Source organism: Bos mutus, chromosome 2 (assembly GCF_027580195.1).
Source record: "Bos mutus isolate GX-2022 chromosome 2, NWIPB_WYAK_1.1, whole genome shotgun sequence".
Taxonomy (NCBI): Eukaryota; Metazoa; Chordata; class Mammalia; order Artiodactyla; family Bovidae; genus Bos; species Bos mutus.
Window position 1 is genome coordinate 83,987,247 of NC_091618.1, and position 20,240 is coordinate 84,007,486.

General features: G+C 38.1%; 1 long non-coding RNA gene across 1 annotated transcript in view; it reads left to right on the top strand.

The window, feature by feature from the left end:
- Positions 1-1,309: 1,309 nt before the first annotated feature.
- Positions 1,310-20,240, top strand: part of LOC138990220 (uncharacterized) — a 154,392-nt gene continuing 135,461 nt past the window's right edge. The window contains exon 1 of the long non-coding RNA XR_011466339.1: positions 1,310-1,412. This is a non-coding gene — a long non-coding RNA (uncharacterized lncRNA). The remainder of the gene's footprint in view (positions 1,413-20,240) is intronic.

The window sequence follows — 20,240 nt, forward strand, 5'->3', positions numbered from 1 at the left end:
CCCTTCACTTGTCAAAATTACCTGTTTGGTGTTATACTTCCTCAGGTCCTTTAAGTAAACTCTCTGTATGGTCTGATTGATTTAATTTGAGGTAAGGTGTTAATGACTTATTAGTGTCTTCGTAGATAATATCCTTGCTTTCTGGTAAAGATTTTTAATGATGTGTAAAAATAATGACCAGTGATTAGAATTCTAAATGTTACAGGAAAAATGGTAATAAGAACGTGGGGGGAATGGAACAGATATTTTTGGCAGAAATGCTTTTCACTATTTCTCAACATGTATCATGTAGACAGCTGCCTTTTCTACTAAATGTCTGACCAGCCCTGTTTTAGAGAAATTTTGCCATATTCAACTATATGTGTGTCTGGAGATGTGGTAGACACCATAATCTGGCTCTTTACTTATACTGGCTGAGGCATACTATAATATAAAATGTGTCCTCCAGAAAAGCAGACTTCATTTAAATAAACAATTGTTTTAGATATGCCCCATTACTAAACTACTTATTTGGCCGAATTTACTTGAAAAATTATTTCTAAACTTATTTGCATGGCTGTGGTGTGCTCAGTTGCTCATTCGTGTCTGACTCCTTGAAAACCCATGGACTGTCACCTGCCAAATTTCTTTGTCCATAGAATTTTTCAGGCAAGAATATTGGAGTGAGTTTCCATTTCCTATTCTTAGGGGATCTTCCTGACCCAGGGATTGAACCTGCGTCTCTGCATCTCCTGCATTGACAGGCATATTCTTTACCATTGAGCCACCTGTGCCATCTGTATTTGCTCTATATTTGGACAAGTAGGTTTTTAAAAAAGACCATCATGTTGTAGAATTACCAGATCCCCAGAAAGCTGGCTTTAACAGCTGTAAAGTCCTCTTGAATGTGGCCTTAAATCTCCCCCTCCCCTTTTAAACATACAGAGTTCATGCTGGCAGCAGACTTTAAAAAGCTGATTTACTACTATTCCCACTTAACACTTTCATGATTTGAATGACCACTAAAGGCAGCTTTGAAACCAGAAAGAAAAAGCGAAAGGTCATAGCTGTTGCTACAGAAAGCTTGCTGGGTTTTGTGGAACCAGTTACTTCTGATTAAGACATTTCAATTGGCCAAGCTTATCAGTGGGCATCGAGAAATGGGTTTGCAAAGAGGTCTGCTTGGAAAACAGAAAAATTAAGGCTGGAGAAAACAATCATGAGCTTTTTAAAACATTGTTTTCTCTATATGTACCTCCTTTTCCCCCTTGATTTTAATGAACTGTGTATGTTTTTCTGACAGCCACAAAAACTATGCACTGCGATATGAAGAGAAATGCCATTGTTCTTACTGGGTCATTTCCTATCAGAGCCCATCAGGGGGTCCAGGCATTTACAGTGAAGACCAGTAATTGTACTATCTCGCTTGGTGGGTAAGTCATTCAGAAGGGAACAAACTGTTAAAACTGAGCCTGCTATTTTTTTGGTGAGTATGTTATCAATCTGTTTAAGTAAACTTTGGTATTACCCAGAAGATTGTTCTCTAATTATTATATTCTTAATGCTGTGTTCAAATTGTGTGAATGTTCTGTCTTAAATGAACTCCCCTGCATGTAGATTTTTCAGGGATCTCTAAATAGAGGGTGGTTTCATTATGTACCACAGCTATGGATACTTTACATACAGCCAAGTGAGTTAAAGACAAAAGTTTTTTTTTTTTTAGCAGTTTAATGAAAGGAGTGTAAATTTATGTACAAATATGAAAAGTATAGAGGAAAAAATGAGGATATTATTTGATATTGTATGGTTTTATATCTAAGTGTAGAACTCACACTCCTGCTTTGTTTCTTGGCAGTCCCTAAACAGCTTAGCATTGGACACAGCATAGAATAAAATAAATAACTGACCAGCATAATGGATAGAAATTAATTAGATCTAATTACAGCCTGCTTCAAGTGCAAAAAATAAAAGGAGCAGATTTAGAAAAGATGTTTGGGGGAAATTTGGGATTAGAATAAAAGCAGGATGTCCATTGAGAAAGCTAACGTTTCATCCCGAATCAAAATACTTCTGATTCATGGAATGTGGACTAGCTGGAGGGAAGGAATGACAAAGATAAAATAAAGGGATGTGTTGGCTTTATAGTCTGCAAATGATTGACTTTATAATTATATATTGGAGAATATGATTTCAGGGCACAGTACACCAATCAAAAACTTTTGAGATTATGACTAAGTAAACTAGAGTCTGTGAAAGTTGTGAAAAGGAAGGAATAGTTCTTCCTAGGGAGCTGAACCAAACTGTCAATTGGGTACATGGAGAGTCTGACTCAATACAATAGAGATAATACACACCATATGGTATGTTATCTGAACTATATGTTCCCTATGCTATGCTATGCTATGCTAAGTCACTTCAGTCATGTCCGACTCTGTGTGACCCCATAGACAGCAGCCCACCAGGCTCCCCTGTCCCTGTTCCCTACTATTGAATATTTTCAGTACCATTTTGAAGCTTGTGAGATTTATTCACCCTTTGTCTTGTATAGTCTCCCTGGTGGCTCAGATGGTAAAGCATCTGCCTGCAATGTGGGAGACCCGGGTTCGATCCCTGAAGATTCCCCTGGAGAAGGAAAGGGCAACCCACTCCAGTACCCTTGCCTGGAAAATCCCATGGATGGAGGAGCCTGGTAGGGTACAGTCCATGGGGTTGCAAAGAGTCAGACATGACTGAGCAACTTCACTTTCCTTTTCTTTTCCTGTCTTGTATTGTTTTTAACTTTTCCTAGTAAAAAGGGAGATAGTTATATCTTACTGAATATATATGTTAGTATATTCTCCATGAAAAAATATAAAATCATTCTTAGTGCTTTAAGAGAATGAATTATTTTTATTTCCACTGCCTGTAGATTATTCTTTGTGGTTTCGTTTTTTCTATTCTATTTTAACAAATGATTTTACTCTTTTTTTCTGAGCCCAACACTATAAAGAAAAGATGAGAAAATTAGCAAAACAGAGAAGAAATAGAGGGCTTCCAGGTGGCTCAGTGGTAAAGAATCTGCCTTTCAATTCAGAAGATGCAGGTTCAATTCCTGGGCCAGGAAGATCCCCTAGAGGAGGGAATGGCAACCCACTCCAATATTCTTGCTTGGAAAATACCATGGATATAGGACCCTGGTGGGCTACAGTCCATGGAGTTTCAAAGAATTGGACACAATTGAAGCCACTGAGCTCACACTCACCCTCTAGAATGTACTTCAAATCATAAAATGTTGTAACCATGATGATGCAAGAGCTGATTTACTCAAACAAGATCCAAACTCATTCAGTCATCTTTCTCTAAACCTTAGAATTTGACTATGAAGATTATGATATTTGGTAATGCATTTGAATAATATCCAAAGGGATTCCTTTTACTCTGTATTTTTTGCAGAGAGCAAAGATAGAGAGAAGTGAAAAGGAATAACATTTAACAGATAGTTATTTGCCAGGCACTGGGCAAAGTGCTTTTAAATGCCCCTTTAATAAAAATTTTCTCTTTATAAGAGCTATCCAGAATAGCTTTCTTGATTCTCAATTACCATATAAGAACATAGATTCAGAGAAACTAAATAACTTGCACAAGTTGATGAGGGCAGGAACCATGTCTTCTTCCCTCCTCCTCTCATTATCCTCTCTCTTAATACCTAGAAATAGTTGGCACCTGAGTAGTACTCATTACATGTATAGTTCATCTTACGTTGAATCCAGTTCCAAAACCTGTGTTTTCCTCATAATTGTTATAGCATCCATACTCTGAACTAAACTATATACAATTACTGAATTGTGTTAGCTTTAACTATATGGTATTTAGAGTGTGCTTTTTTATTAGTAGTATTTTTTGTATACTTCAGTTAACCAGTATGGGTTTGGTGAAAGCTATAAGCCACTCCTTAATGGAAAACTGGAGAAACTTTAGTCAGCAGTTGTCCCTGTGGTTCATCTCCAAGCCCTGTTCCATCTGTTCAAAATAAATTACCATCCAAGGGTAAGCTGCCCCTCAACAGTATAGGGTCAAAAGAATCTGGTCAGCAGATGAGAAAATACATTTGGCTGGCTGCTTTGACCCAATCCATTTTCCTCCAGATACTCCCCACCATCCAATGTAAACCAATGTGGATATCATCTCTCCAGATTTCTCTAGGAAGAACCAGGCAACCTGGCTTTTCATCATATTCAGGGGTGTCTTGAGTACACAGTTTCTTCATTTTTTCTCTCCATTAGACTTTAAGTTTCTTGCAGTCAAGGATCATATCAGAATGTTTTACTACTGAATTAGAAGTAATGCTCAAAATTCTCCAAGCCAGGCTTCAGCAACACGTGAACTGTGAACTTTCTGATGTTCAAGCTGGTTTTAGAAAAGGCGGAGGAACCAGAGATCAAATTGCCAACATCTGCTGGATCATGGAAAAAGCAAGAGAGTTCCAGAAAAACATCTATTTCTGCTTTATTGACTGTGCCAAAGCCTTTGACTGTGTGGATCACAATAAACTGTGGAAAATTCTTCAAGAGATGGGAATACCAGACCACCTGACCTGCCTCTTGAGAAATCTGTATGCAGGTCAGGAAGCAACAGTTAGAACTGGACATGGAACAACAGACTGATTCTAAATAGGAGAAGGAATATGTCAAGGCTGTATACTGTCACCCTGTTTATTTGACTTGTATGCAGAGTACATCATGAAAAATGCTGGGTTGGAAGAAGCACAAGCTGGAATCAAGATTGCCGGGAGAAATATCAATAACCTCAGATATGCAGATGACACCACCCTTATGGCAGAAAGTGAAGAGGAACTCAAAAGCCTCTTGATGAAAGTGAAAGTGGAGAGTGAAAAAGTTGGCTTAAAGCTCAACATTCAGAAAACGACGATCATGGCATCCGGTCCCACTACTTCATGGGAAATAGATGGGGAAACAGTGGAAACAGTGTCAGACTTTATTTTTTTGGGCTCCAAAATCACTGCAGGTGGTGATTGCAGCCATGAAATTAAAAGACGCTTACTCCTTGGAAGGAAAGTTATGACCAACCTAGATAGCATATTGAAAAGCAGAGGCATTACTTTGCCAACAAAGGTCCATCTAGTCAAGGCTATGGTTTTTCCTGTGGTCATGTATGGATGCGAGGGTTGGACTGTGAAGAAAGCTGAGTGCCAAAGAATTGATGCTTTTGAACTGTGGTATTGGAGAAGACTCTTGAGAGTCCCTTGGACTGCAAGGAGATCCAACCAGTCCATTCTGAAGGAGATCAGCCCTGGGTGTTCTTTGGAAAGAATGATGCTAAAGCTGAAACTCCAGTACTTTGGCCACCTCATGCGAAGAGTTGACTCATTGGAAAAGACTCTGATGCTGGGAGGGACTGGGGGCAGGAGGAGAAGGGGACGCCAGAGGATGAGATGGCTGGATGGCATCACTGACTCGATGGACATGAGTCTGGGTGAACTCCAGGAGTTGGTGATGGACAGGGAGGCCTGGCGTGCTGTGATTCATGGGGTCGCAAAGAGTCGGACACGACTGAGTAACTGAACTGAACTGAACTGAACTTAGTAACCATCTGCAGTACTTATTCAATAGCTATCTTCTGGATGAATGAATAATCCTTGCTCACTGGCTACTGTTTACTATTGGAAGGTTTCAAGCATGCCCTGTTACTTCTTCTAAACTTAACTATATGTTACCCTTTTACCAGGTGTTAGTTTTCTGGGTCTTCCATAACAAAATACCACAGATGGGGTGGCTTAAACAACAGAAATTTATTTTCCCACAGTTCTGGAGGCTAGAAGCCTGAGATCAAGAAGATAGTAGAGTTGGGATTACCTGAGGTCCTTCCGTGGTTTGCAGCTAGCTGTGTCCTCATATGGTTGTACCTAGGTCTCCACGTTTTCTGTGGTTTATTCTCTTCTTATAAGGACACCAGCCATACTGGACTAGATGTTCCCCCCAACCCTTGCATATGACCCCACTTTATGTTAATTACCTCTATGGGAATCTTATCTCCAGATACAGTCATATTCTAAGATACTGGGATTTAGGCTTCAACGTATGAATTGGGAGGAGGGGACACAATTCAGCCATGAAACAGAGTGGGAGTAGAGAGAAGCTGAAAATGACACTTCCTTTATTAATTTTCCCTTATATGTGGTAGAGTAGAAATTCTACCTCTCTCTGAAAATATGGGAATTGGGGAACTGGTATATTTTCTCTCTAGATACATCTCCCACAAATGAGTGAAATGCAGAAGATGTTAGGAAATAAAGTTCCTTTTTAATGTTAGAATGTCCAGTAAATGCTCCTTTCAACATGCTTGCAAACTACCTCTAAAAAAAGCTTCAACCTAATAATGCTTTGTGTCTGTAATGGCCCACAGAAGTCTCTGTATATATATAGATATAATTTTTATGTCTTTTAGGCTGTGTGTTCCCTGAGAAATGTCCTACATATCATTCATAAAGCATTGATAGTTTCTTTATTTTATAATCTCTATATTAGTTTGAGTAAAAGTTTGACCTCCTGATCTGATCTCCAGCCCAGAACTATTACCTGAGCAAGAAGTAAATTTCAATCAGATTTATTTGTTTTACTGATTTGCTTCATGTAATTAAAACAGAAATTAGTATCTCAATGTATATCGCTCCCATACCAAAAACTTAAAATACATGATATTGACTTCTATCGTTGAACAGCAGAAAACAAGGAAAAGTGGAAGGGAAAGATATTGGAGATCTAGGTTATGCAGTAGCTAAATATTTGGTAAGACTATTGGCTACAACAACCTGGGAGGCAGATATACTGAGTTGCTAATCTAGAAAAAGTTGTTAGAAAGAGCTAGGATCTTAGTGTGTTGCTCTTTGCTGCATTTGGCATGGCATTACAAGGATGAAATGAGCTCAGGAAAGAATTGGCTGATTGGTGAATATAAATGGCCTCCTAGGAATGTAAAGGCTAACTGCTTCTGTAACTCTGAAATGTAGGTAAAAGACTTAGATTGTCAAAGTCCTAATAATGCTTCTCAATTAAAGGAAAAAAAAACTTATTATAGCAAATATAAAATTAAGGGTGTTGGGAATCCTGTTTCTGGCATGACAGTGTGAGTAGCTTCTCAGATATTTTCCCCAGCAAAGCTGCTGCTTAAGTCACTTCAGTCGTGTCCGACTCTGTGCGACCCCATAGACGGCAGCCCACCAGGCTCCCCCGTCCCTGGGATTCTCCAGGCAAGAACACTGGAGCGGGTTGCCATTTCCTTCTCCAGTGCACGAAAGTGAAAAGTGAAAGTGAAGTCACTCAGTCATGTCCAACTCTCAGAGACCCCATGGACTACAGCCCATCAGGCTCCTCCATCCATGAGATTCTCCAGGCAAAAGTACTGTAAAGCTAGTGAAAATTAAAATAATAAGATTAAGTTCTCTGAAAATGACTCTATGGGACGTATAGCAAATGAAGACACATTTATTCAAGACAATCTATTAAAATTGTTAAGAACTCTAAGATTGTGTGGTATTTGAACCAAGACCTGCAGACTCCCTCTGCCTCTAATCTCAAAGAGATACACACTTCATCTGATATTACTACAGCCAAGAGTACAGGGCTACCTTTACTTTCCTATTTTCCGTTGGAGGGCTATCTTCCTGGGAGAGACAGGTCAGCGGCATTTCTTAACATGATCCAGCTACATCTTGTTGAGGTTGAGTTCTGGGCAAGCATGGCTAAATGGGTCCCCTTCACCTTTCCAGCTTCCACTCATGGGATGGAGGCTCTAACTTGGGTGGTGTACCACTGAGAACCTGAGCCCTGATCGACTTGCTCTGGCTCATGGGGTAGGAGTTTCCACACTGAAAGAGGCAAATTAAGGAGATTTAGAGCTGCTGTATTCCACTCCCATCTTCTACTGGGTGCAAAACTCCTAAAGTGGAGATGTTTAGAGAGAACATGTCTTTGTCCTCCCCGCCCCACTGTATGGCTCAGAGGTTTATCTGGGGGTGGTGTGGAAGGAGAAGCAAGCCTTGGAACTGATATCTCTAAATTTCCCCCAGAGCAATTGCCTTTATTTGCAATAGAGTCCAAGGAGTCCAAATCTAAGGGCACTTTAAAAAAGAGTGGAAGTTGTCGTAAAAGGTGTTTGATAGATTCATTGCAGATGTAGGCTAAATTGTAGGCTGGCTAGTTTGCTGGGGAGAAGTGGAGAAAGAGACAGCTGGGAAGAGCCCCCCTAGTGTCAGAACAAATCTCAGCACTGACCTAAGAATAGTCTCTTCAAACAGCCTGACTTGATTGTCTTAGAGTATGAAGCAACTGATGCCCCAGAGCATTGTTGGAAACAATAGAGCAATCAGTCAGCAATTAGTGGAGCTTAACAGTTTGGTCAGGAAAAACATAGTCAAAATAGCTCTGCCTAAACCACTCTCATCCCCAGGCATCCTAGAGGCAGACGCAAACTCTGCCCCTTTAGCAGCAACAGAAGCTTCCTGCTCTGGGGGAATGGGAACAGATAGACTTTACTAAAATAATCCAGCCAGTCTCTAAATATCCAAGTAAATAAATAACAGAAACAAGACCAAGAAGATAAGAGCCAAATGCTTAAATTTGCTATAATATATGATCTAAAATGTCTAGTTTCCAACAAAATGTTGAGACATATAGGTATTCAAGAAAATATAACTTTTACGCCAGAAACAAACAAGCAACAAAAACTATTGTGATAAAAACGAGATGGTGGACTTAAACTGTCAAAGGCTTCAAAATATGTTACAAATATATTCAAAGAATTAAAGAAAAACATGATTAAAAATTAAAAGATAGTATAATGATAATGATGCATCAAATATAGAATATCTGAAAGAGAAATTATAAAAATAACTAAATGGAAATTTGCAATAAAAATTTTCAATAATTGAAAATTCAAAAATTACTAGAAGGGCTTGATAGTAGGTTTGAAACTAGAAGAAAACCTCACAAGCTTTTATATTGATAGAGATTATGCAATCTGAAAAACAGAGAAAAAGAATGAAGGAACCCCACTCCAGTACTCTTGCCTGGAAAATCCCATGAACGGAGGAGCCTGGTAGGCTGCAGTCCACGGGGTTTCGAAGAGTCGGACATGACTGAGCGACTTCACTTTCACTTTTCACTTTCATGCGTTGGAGAAGGAAATGGCAACCCACTCCAGTGTTCTTGCCTGGAGAATCCCAGGGACGGTGGAGCCTGATGGGCTGCCGTCTATGGAGTCACACAGAGTCGGACACAACTGAAGCGACTTAGCAGCAGCAGAAGAAAAATGTAGAATATTATTGGCACAGCAACATATACCTAGTGGAACTACCAGAAGGAAAAGAGAGAGAGAATAGCAGAGTAAATATTTGAAGAAATATTGGCTAAAAATTTCCAGTATTTATTGACAAACATTGGTTTACACATCTGGGAAGCTCCATGAATCCCAAATTAGATAAACACAAAGAAATCTACAAATAGACATATCACAGTAAAAATTCTGAAATGCAAAGATAAAGAGAACATTTTGAAAGCTATAAGAGAAAAGTGACTTATTTACAAGGAAACTCCAATAAGATTTACAGCTGAATTCTCATCAGAGACAATGGAGGCTGGAAAGTAATGGAATAACATATTCTATTCTTTCTCAAAATCAAGAGCTCAAAGTAAAAACCTGTCAGCCTGGAATCCTATATCTAGCAAACCTATCTTTCAGAAATAAAGGCAAAATAAAGACATTGCTAGATAAAAAGAAACAGTATTTAGCAGACCTGACTTGCAAGAAATACTAAACAGATTTCTTCAGACTGAAAGCAAGTGACCTCAGACAGAAGTTCAAATCTAAATAACAGTACAAATATATATTTATTCTCATTTGTTTTCTTGACTGACTTTAAAAATTATATAAAGCCATATGCACATAAAGTGTTATTGGGTCTATAACATAAAGAAATGTGATATATTTGTCCATACAGCACAAGGAGGTGGGTGGGAGCAAAGCTGTACTGGGTTACGGAAATGATTCCAGATGGTAACTTAAATTCACAGGAACAAATGAAGAGAACTAGAAATGATAAACAAGAAGGTTAAAACAGCAAAAGCTATTAATATATACTTGCTCTCCTTCCTCCATTTATCTTCTTTAAAATATATAAAATTATATAAAATATAATGTATCATTGGGCTTATAAAATTTATAAATGCAATATATGTATCAGAATAATACCCCCAGAAAGAGAATATAGCTATATAGGAGTAACATTTCCATATCTCATGGAAATTAAGTTAGTATAAATCTGTAGCTGCTTCCGATAAGTTAAGAGGTATATTGCAAGCCATAAAGCAATACTTAAAGAAATAACAGAAAAAAATAATTTAAAAAGTAGTTAAATGTATTCTTTTTTAATGGCTGAGTAATACTCCATTGTGTATATGTACCACAGCTTTCTTATCCATTCATCTGCTGATGGGCATCTAGGTTGCTTCCATGTCCTGGCTATTATAAAACAGTGCTGTGATGGCATTGAAACATGTATAATATCATGTATGAAACGAGTCGCCAGTCCAGGTTCGATGCACGATACTGGATGCTTGGGGCTGGTGCACTGGGATGACCCAGAGGGAGGGTATGGGAGGGAGGAGGGAGGAGGGTTCAGGATGGGGAACACAGGTATACCTGTGGCGGATTCATTTTGATATTTGGCAAAACTAATACAATATTGTAAAGTTTAAAAATAAAATAAAATTAAAAAAAAAGTAGTTAAAAAAATTTAAGTGACACCAAAAGAATAGGCAACAACAAAACAAATAGATAACTTTAGACTTCATCAAAATGAACTTTCCAGAAAGTGAAGACAAACTACAGAGTAGGGGAAAAAATTGCAAATCATATATGATAGGAATTTGTATCTAGAAAAATAAACTGGTTCAAAATTGGGAAAGGAGTATGACAAGGCTGCATATTGTTATCCTGCTTATTTAACTTACACTCTGTGTACATCATGTGAAATGCTGGGCTGGATGAATCAAAAACTAGAATCAAGATTGCTGGGAGAAATATCAACAATGTCAGATATTCAGATGATACTACTCTAATGGCAAAAAGTGAAGAGGAACTAAAGAGCCTCTTGATGAGGATGAAAGAGGAAAGTGAAAAAGCTGGCTTAACAGTCAACATTCAAAAAACTAAGATCATGGCATTTAGTCCTATCACTTCATGACAAATGGAAAAGAAAAAGCAGAAACAGTGACAGTTTTATTTTCTTGGGCTCCAAAATCACTGTGGATGGTGACTGCAGCCATAAAATTAAAAGATGTTTTCTCCTTGGAAGAAAGCTATGACAAACCTAGACAGAGTATTAAAAAGCAGAGGCATCACTTTGCTGACAAAGGTCCATATAGTCAAAGCTATGGTTTTCTCGGTAGTTCACATGCAGATGTGAGAGTTGGACCATAAAGAAGGCTGAGCACCAAAGAACTGATGCTTTCAAATTGTGGTTCTGGAGAAGACTCTTGAGAGTCCTTTGCACAGCAAGGAGATCAAACCAGTCAATCCTAAAGGAAATCAACTCTGAATATTCATTGAAAGGAATGATGCTGAAGCTGAAGCTCCAATACTTTGGCCACCTGATGCGAAGAATTGACTCATTGGAAAAGACCCTGATGCTGGGAAAGATTAAAAGCAAAAGGTGCAAGAGGATGAAATGGTTAGATAGCATTACCAACTCAATGAACATGAATTTGAGCAAACTCTGGGAGACAGTGAAGGACAGGGGAACCTGGCGTGTTGCAGTCCATGTGTTCCAAAGAGTTGGACATGACTTAGAGACTGAACAGCAACAACAATCTGGAATATATAAGACTCTTACAACTCAATAAGAAAAAGACCTCAACTGAAAAATTGTCAAAGGAGCCAAATAGACATTCTCCAAAGAAATAGGCAAATAGCCAATAAACATACAAAAATGCTTGGTATCTTAAGTCATCAGAGAAACAAATCAAAACCACAATGAACTACCACTTCACACTCACTAGAATGGCTATAATCAAAAAGCCAGATAATAATTGTTGGTGAAAATGTGCAGAAATTGGAATGCTCATGCACTCTTCATGGCAATATAAATTGGTACAGCTACTTTGGAAAACTGTCTGGAAGTTCCTTAAATAGTTAAATATAGAGTTACATATTACCCAATATTTCTAGTTACAAGAAGTGAAAGCATATGTCCACAGAAAAAGGTGTACATTAATATTTATGATACCATTATTTATAATAGCCAAAAGGTAGAAACAGTTCAAACATTTAACAGCTGCTGGATGGATAAACACATATGATATAACTCTGCTGTGGAATATTATTCAACCATAAAAATGAATCTATAAAGTACTGATACATGCTTCCAAGTAGCCTTGAAAAATATTATACTAGGTGAGAGACATCAATCACAAAGACTGCATATACTCTCATTTTTATGAAATATGCAGAATAGGCTAATCTATAGAGACAGAAAGTAGTAATTCACTTGGAGCCAGAGGGAGGGAGGAGTTACTAATGGTACCTAAAGAGAATGAGGTTTCTTTGTGAGGTGATGGAAATGTTCTAAAGTTGTGATGAGGTTGCACATATTTGTAAATACACTAAAAACCAATCAATTGTTTACTTTATTTATTTTTTATTTTATTTTATTTTTTTAAACTTTACAAAATTGTATTAGTTTTGCCAAATATCAAAATGAATCCGCCACAGGTATACATGTGTTCCCCATGAATAGAATGGCATTTGAGTTATATCTCAAATATATATCTTAAAATCATTAAGTGGGTTGCCTTCCATTTAAGCTTGTTGCTTTGTTTTAGATGATCCACATTCATTGCCATTACATTGAGAGAAAAGGAATGTCTTCCCTACTCCATGTATTTAGAAACATAAGCATTTTTGTTTTTTAATAAATCTACATTAGGGGTTGCCTTTGTTTTTTGTGCTCTGAAAAGAATAAAATTCATTTAAATCTGTAGTAGTCAAGCTGAATTTTTAGAACTTCTTAAAACTAATTTGGAGTACCATCCATAAAAGTTGATTATTAACTACAGAACCAATGGCAGTAATGCCCAACATTTTGGACTGAGCATGATCATGTAGCCTATTCATGGCTTTAATTTTGTTCATGTATCACTGTGGTAGTAGTGATTTTTTTCATTCTTTTCACCTTACATGTTGAGGAGATTTTCTAGAAAGTAGTATATTAAAAAAAAACCCAAAGTGTTACTCATTTAAATAATTTATTTTTCAATCAGGGACATCAGTTTGATGATTAATACACTGCATTCATTTTCTCCTTTTAAGAAACCTGGAACAAACAGGCTTGCACGCTGTATATATAATTTGTTTAGGTGTTGAAATCTGAGCCTACATTTGTACGAGAAAATTTCAAATGAGCCATAATTAATATGTCACTTTAGGAGGAGCAGTGGGATGAAGGAGTGGAAGTAAATGGATCTACCTGATGTTCTTGAAGTGTATGTGTGGAAAGGAGAAATTAGTTAATGCACAAAGAAAAGACCAGATTTGCAAACTAATTTCTTTGAGTTCACGCCAAAGTAAATAGGTATATCTGTGGATATCTCCTCCTGGAGGTGTGGAAAGTGTAGGTTAAGTGTGATGGACTGCAGCCCATTTCATGAGAGGAAGTTTGGAATGCATTAATCTGAAAGGCCAGTCTTGTTTCTCTCAGTTCCACTGTCATTTACTGGGTGAAATATAAAAGCGTATTTAGCAATTTCAGTTCTCAATTTCTCTCTTGAATATGGAGAACCAACAGCAGTCCCTTTCGACCTTGCCTATTAATATGAAGTGATATATGGAAAGTAGAAATACTGTACAAACACGTATCACACTCAATACTTTTACCTGTGTTTCATGATATTTTGACACCGGTATCACTGTCATAGAAATTTAGTGTTTCAATATGAGTAAAAAGGCTCTTGGGGGAGTATCCTTTCAAACTGATTGTCAAGTATTTCAGTGAAATTTGGTGAATTTAGTTCTTTCCATATACACAGATCAGGAAGGGCTTCGATTCTGTCACTGTGATGAAACTTGTCTGGTTGACTCCAAAGAGAAAGCACTACTTTTTGGACTTCTGGTTGATTTCAGGACCATCAGTAAAGGATCACGAAGAGCCTCCTTTCTTTCTCACACTTGGCTCTGAGAATTTCCCTCATACATTTCTTTCCTATCCAAAACTATTACTGAATACACTTTGGCTGAATAATAATCCAAAAAGAAAAAAAAGATGAGCCCTTTGAGGAATACTATTTGATACTGTCTGGCAAATGATACATCTTCTAGCTAATCCCATAATCTAATTGCCATGGCTTTTCAGATAATGTGAGAGCTTTGAGGTGAAAAAGATTGGAGCTGAAAATCAGGAGGCTTACCATTCTTGGTGATTACCTCCTTATGGAGGGTTGTGCCCAATTGAGGCACCCTTTTAAAGAGGGACATTGAAGAACAGTGGACCTAAGGAAACGAAAACAGGTAGTGAGAGGACTTGGCAACATATCCTTCCAAGGACTGCACTACAGTTGAGGATGTTCAGTGTGAAATTAGATGCTTTACAAAAGCCATAATAGTACAATGCGAGTGTAATGTACTGGAGAAGAAAATCAGAAGACGACAACAAAAAAAGGTAAAGACAAGACAGAACAAGAGGATATAATGTGTAGAAGTGAAATTTGGTTGAAGATAATTGAAATAAACTTTCTAATATCTGGCATTGCTAAATTGTGGTCCTGAGGTCCAGATCACTGAAATTATTCCAGATGATATTGTTGTTGTTGTTTAGTCACTAAATTGTGCCTGACTCTTGCTATCCATGCACTGTGAGCCTGCAGGCAATGATGTCTATGGGGTTTTTCAGGCAGAAATACTGGAGTGGTTCACCATTTCCTTCTCCACTGGATAACTTTAGTAGTTCACTTATTAAATGTTCGAAAATACTGGGAAGAAAGTTTAATTACTTGAGTTATTTGAGTAAAACTTAGAGGGTAGACTCAGGAATTAGAGGAACTGGAATTCCATTCTGGGATCCATCATCTTTGATATTAAATATTATTACTATATGACTTGCAATCTGAAGAATTGTGTATGATGTTATTGTAATAAAAATGTAGCAACAAATTTTTCCTGTAGAAGAACATCTTAATAAAGGTAATACTTTGATATTTTTCAGTAGTTAGAAGTGTTACAAAAAGTGGTTATTAATAAGTCATTATAGTTTGCATCTTATTTATAAGATTGTCATTAATATTATGCTACATAAATGCTAGGGATGAACATAAAAGAGACTATCTGGGGGAAAATCAATTCACTTTTCTTCCTTTCAACAACATGTCAGAAATTTGTGTGTATGTAGAGACTTCCTTTACTCTACACTCTAGTTTTACTCTTTAGGAAACTCTGTTTTATGACAGTGGAATATTAGGAATTAATTATGTTGTCAGTTACCTGTTCAACATTAACAAGTCACTGAAAGTTTGAGAAAGAAATTAAATGAACACAGAATTTTGTTGTCATTGGTGTTGTAAAGGTTTAGAATCCTAACTTGTCAAAAATTGGAACAAGTAGCTTGAGAGTTTAGGCAAAAAAAAAAAACCCAAAAAGTTTTCCAGGAGAAATCCATAATATCCTCAAGTATCTAATGAATTTAACACCATTCAGTTTGTAGTCACATCAACAGGTTTAATTTTTTAGGAGTTTGCAATTTGTGATATAGGAGTTGCAATTTCTGTGAGCTCATTGAAAAATCTTTCTATGTTCTGCTTTATTCCCTTCTCCTTTCATAAATTTCAGTGTTACAAAACTGTTAGTCATAAAAAGGCATTTATAGTTTGATATAATTTTCCTTCTTTTTCTTTGATTTTCTTTAAAACTGCAGTTTTAAAAGTAATAAAATACTTCCTTCTATAAATCTTCAATCTTTTTTCCTAAGGGAAGATTAATTTGTAAATATGATAATGGATTTGTAGAATATTAAACTTTCCCAAGAAAAATTACATTAACTTTATATGAATGAACACATCTAGCTTATTCAATTTATAAACTAATGGCTGAAAATCCCAAAACTGTTTCCTACTATGTGTCTTGTAACTGGAATGACTGCAGGCACAGCCACAAACGTGGCATTTCACAGCAAATTTATCGGATGAAAATGTTCTTTTAGTCCTTTTATTGAGTTTTCCTCATTTAGCTGTATTTGGATTCTAGCTAATAAAATGCAATTTTTCTTACAAAAAGGTGAAAAAGTAAACACAAGCTCAAAAGAATAGAAGCAATTTCTAAACAGAAAGTAGGTTGAAAAGAACCAATGTTTAGTTTAAACGTGATGTTAGTAGTAAGGAGTCGGTGATGGAGATACTTTCACATTGTCAGTGGGTGACTTCTTGGGGTAGGCAATGAGCTAAGGACTCAGTGGTTCACCTATGCAGCTATTATGGATTGACTCTGATGTTTTTAATATTATTATTTTTTAATTAAATCTTTACATTTTAATTTAAAATCTACCCAACCCTCCGGGACCCTCTAGTGAAGCTTTGTGAAAGTGAAAGTCACTCAGTCCTGTCTGACTCTTTGAGACCCTATGGCCTATAGCCTGCCAGGCTCCTCCATCCATGAAATTCCCCAGGCAAGAATACTGGAATGGGTTGCCATTCCCTTCTCCAGGGGATCTTCCTGACCCAGGGATCAAACCCATGTCTCCTTCCTTGCAGGCAGATTCTTTACCATCTGAGCCACCAGGGAAGTCCATATGAAGGTATCAGTTCAGTTCAGTCACTCAGTCCTGTCCGACTCTTTGTGACCCCATGAATTGCAGCACGCCAGGCCTCCCTGTCCATCACTAACTCCCAGAGTTTACTCAAACTCATATCCATCCAGTCGGTGATGCCATCCAGCCATCTCATCCTCTGTCGTCCCCTTCTCCTCCTGCCCCCAATCCCTCCCAGCATCAGAGTCTTTTCCAATGAGTCAACTCTTCGCATAAGGTGGCCAAAGTACTGGAGTTTCAGCTTTAGCATCATTCCCTCCAAAGAAATCCCAGGGCTGATCTCTTTCAGAATGGACTGATTGGATCTCCTTGCAGTCCAAGGGACTCTCAAGAGTCTTCTCCAACACCACAGTTCAAAAGCATCAATTCTTCGGTGCTCAGCCTTCTTCACAGTCCAACTCTCACATCCATACATGACCACAGGAAAAACCATAGCCTTGACTAGACGGACCTTTGTTGGCAAAGTAATGTCTCTGCTTTTGAATATGCTGTCTAGGTTGGTCATAACTTTCCTTCCAAGGAGTAAGCGTCTTTTAATTTCCTGGCTGCAGTCACCATCTGCAGTGATTTTGGAGCCCCTCAAAATAAAGTCTGACACTGTTTCCATTGTTTCCCCAGTATAGTCTGTAGCTACTGGGGTACTGAGAAAGGTTTCCATGGAGGTGGCTAGATTGTAGGAGCTTCTTTGATTTCTACTTATTTATTTTTAGTTTTTTTTTGGAATATAGTTGCTTTATGGGCTTCCCAGGTGGCTCAGTGGTAAAGAATCTGCCTGCCAATGTAGGAGCCACACTCACACAGGTTTGATCCCTGGATTTGGAAGATTCACCTGGAGGAGGAAATGGAAAGCCACTCCAGTATTCTTGCCTGGATAATGCCACAGACAGGAACCTGGCAGGCTACAGTCCACAGTGTCACAGAGATTCGGACATGACTGAGTAACTGAGCATGCACACATAGTTGCTTTATAATGGTGTGTTAGTCTCTGCTGTACGGGAAAGTGAATCAGCTATATATATATATATATATCCCCTATCTTTTTGGACTTTCTTCCCACTTAGGTCACCACAGATCACTGAGTAGAGCTCCCTGTACTATACTGTAGGTTCTCATTAGTTATCTATTTTATACATTATTGTTGTTTAGTGGTTCAGTTGTGTCCAATTCTTTGTGGCCCCATGGACTATAACCCTCCAGGCTCCTCTGTTCATGGGATTTTCCAGGCAAGAATACTGGAGTAGGTTGCCATTTCCTTCTCCATGTAATCTTCCTGACCCAGGGATCGAACCCATGCCTTCTTCCTTGCAGGCAGTTTCTTTACCACTGAGCCACCAGGGAAGCCCATTTTATAAACAGCTGTGTATATATGCCTATCCTAATCTACCAATTAATCCCACCCTCCCCTTTCCCCATATTATGTGTGAGAAATTTAGCTCCTCCTGATCTTGGTTGTTTCTTTATTACTCATTTTCACCAGCTAGAAAATTCATTGCATAAATTACTTCCTGGAGTCAAGCTAAAACACCTTAGTGTTCTGCCAGTCTCCTGGGATGACATTAAGAGTGATCACTGACTGTTGTCCCTAGGCAATGCCCTAAATTCTGAGTGAACTTTGTACTACTTGGGCCTCTCCCTCTGAGGGACTCAGTGAGAGCCAGTTGAATTCATAGGGGAAATAAGCAGGAGAAGGGTCTCTAAATTGAGAATTAACATTAATAGTCCTATAAATAGGCCTAACAAGAAACTTCTTGGAATTCTGATAATTGTCCCCAATAATTAGATACTCTTGTTTTCATAAAGGTTCTCTATTAGCAACTTGAAAAAAATCCTAAAGCAAGGGAAGATTATAGTGAAGGGCAATTGTGGTGATTATCTTATTTTCTATTTCCCAGAGGGTATATTAGGAGGGACTTGGATGAGGTGAAGGGATGTAGGATTTGGTTCTCAGTCCCTGCAAGGGTAAGAAAATAGCTATAGAGAATACTTTCTAAGAATGTGGTGTTTCAATTTTGTTCATAAAATTGAGGCCTTTACTTTCTGTACTTTTGTTGACCTTTATTATGTGATTTAGAGAAAGTGGTTTAAGTTCTTTCAGCTGTGATTTATTAATTGGGACCAACTGACTGCCTCAATGTATGTCAGTGATATGGATTGAAATTGCCAAGTTAAGATGTTCATTGTAGAACTCCGGTTTAAACTAGTTTAAGCTGGGTGGTAGGTGGGATGTAAGAATTTGATAGTTTGGGTAACTGAAAAGTCCAGGAATGTAGCTAGAATTGGACTTTGCTATATCCCAATGCTCATATCCGAAGAAGGCAATGGCAACCCACTCCAGTACTCTTGCCTGGAAAATCCCGTGGATGGAGGTACCTGGTAGGCTGCAGTCCATGGGGTTTTGAAGAGTCGGACACGACTAAGGGACTTCACTTTCACTTTTCACTTTCATGCATTAGAGAAGGAAATGGCAACCCACTCCAGTGTTGTTGCCTGGAGAATCCCAGGGGTGGGGGAGCCTGGTGGGCTGCCGTCTATGGGGTTGCACAGAGTCAGACACGACTGAAGTGACTTAGCAGCAGCAGCAGCAATGCTCATATTGTGCCATTAGGGATTGGTCTGCTTCCATTTCTAAAAAAAAAAAGAAAGTTCTGTTTTCATCTTTTGGGCTTTCTCATTAGGCAGTTTCTACCTGTGGCCACTAGTCAGTCCAGTCACACAGAGTTTCTCTTTCACCATAACCCTAGTAAATGCTAAGTCTCCTTGCCATTGTCTGATGAAGATCACTTGCCCACCCTTGGAGCTAGATGTGAAGTTCCACCCAATCCACACGACTGAATGTGGGTGAATGGTGATTCTTTAGGGGAATTTGGATGATGGTTCTAGAAACAAGAGATATGTGTGATGAGCAGGTACCATCATGAAAAGAAGAGGCAAGGCACAATAAATAACTAGGAAAATAACACAAGTGTCAAGATCAAAACAGGAATCATTTTGCTACCTCATAAAAAGTATTCTGGGCATTCTTTGTTGGAGCCTTGCCATTCAAAGTGATACAGGGGATTGAAATGTTGTCCTTGTGGGTATAGATGTAGCTGGAAAGAATATTCTTGGTGTATGAGCAGTTTTGCAATGTTATCTGTAAGTTTTATTCCTTTCAACTCGGATGCAGTTTCTACAAAAGCAAGCAATGTGTTATAGTCCTTTATTGTACTTCTCTAAGAGCATAGCCCAGCACTAGACATAAAGCAAACACTCAGTATATACTTTTGATGGATTCATCTCAGCTGTTTGCAATGCTTATCACACTGGAGGATTTCCTAGCGATTTTTCTCAAAAAACCATCCTCTCTGAGAGCTCCATTTGTTTCCCATCTTTTCATATGTTTTGAAGAGTCTGAATATGTCCTTTTAATGTGCCTACA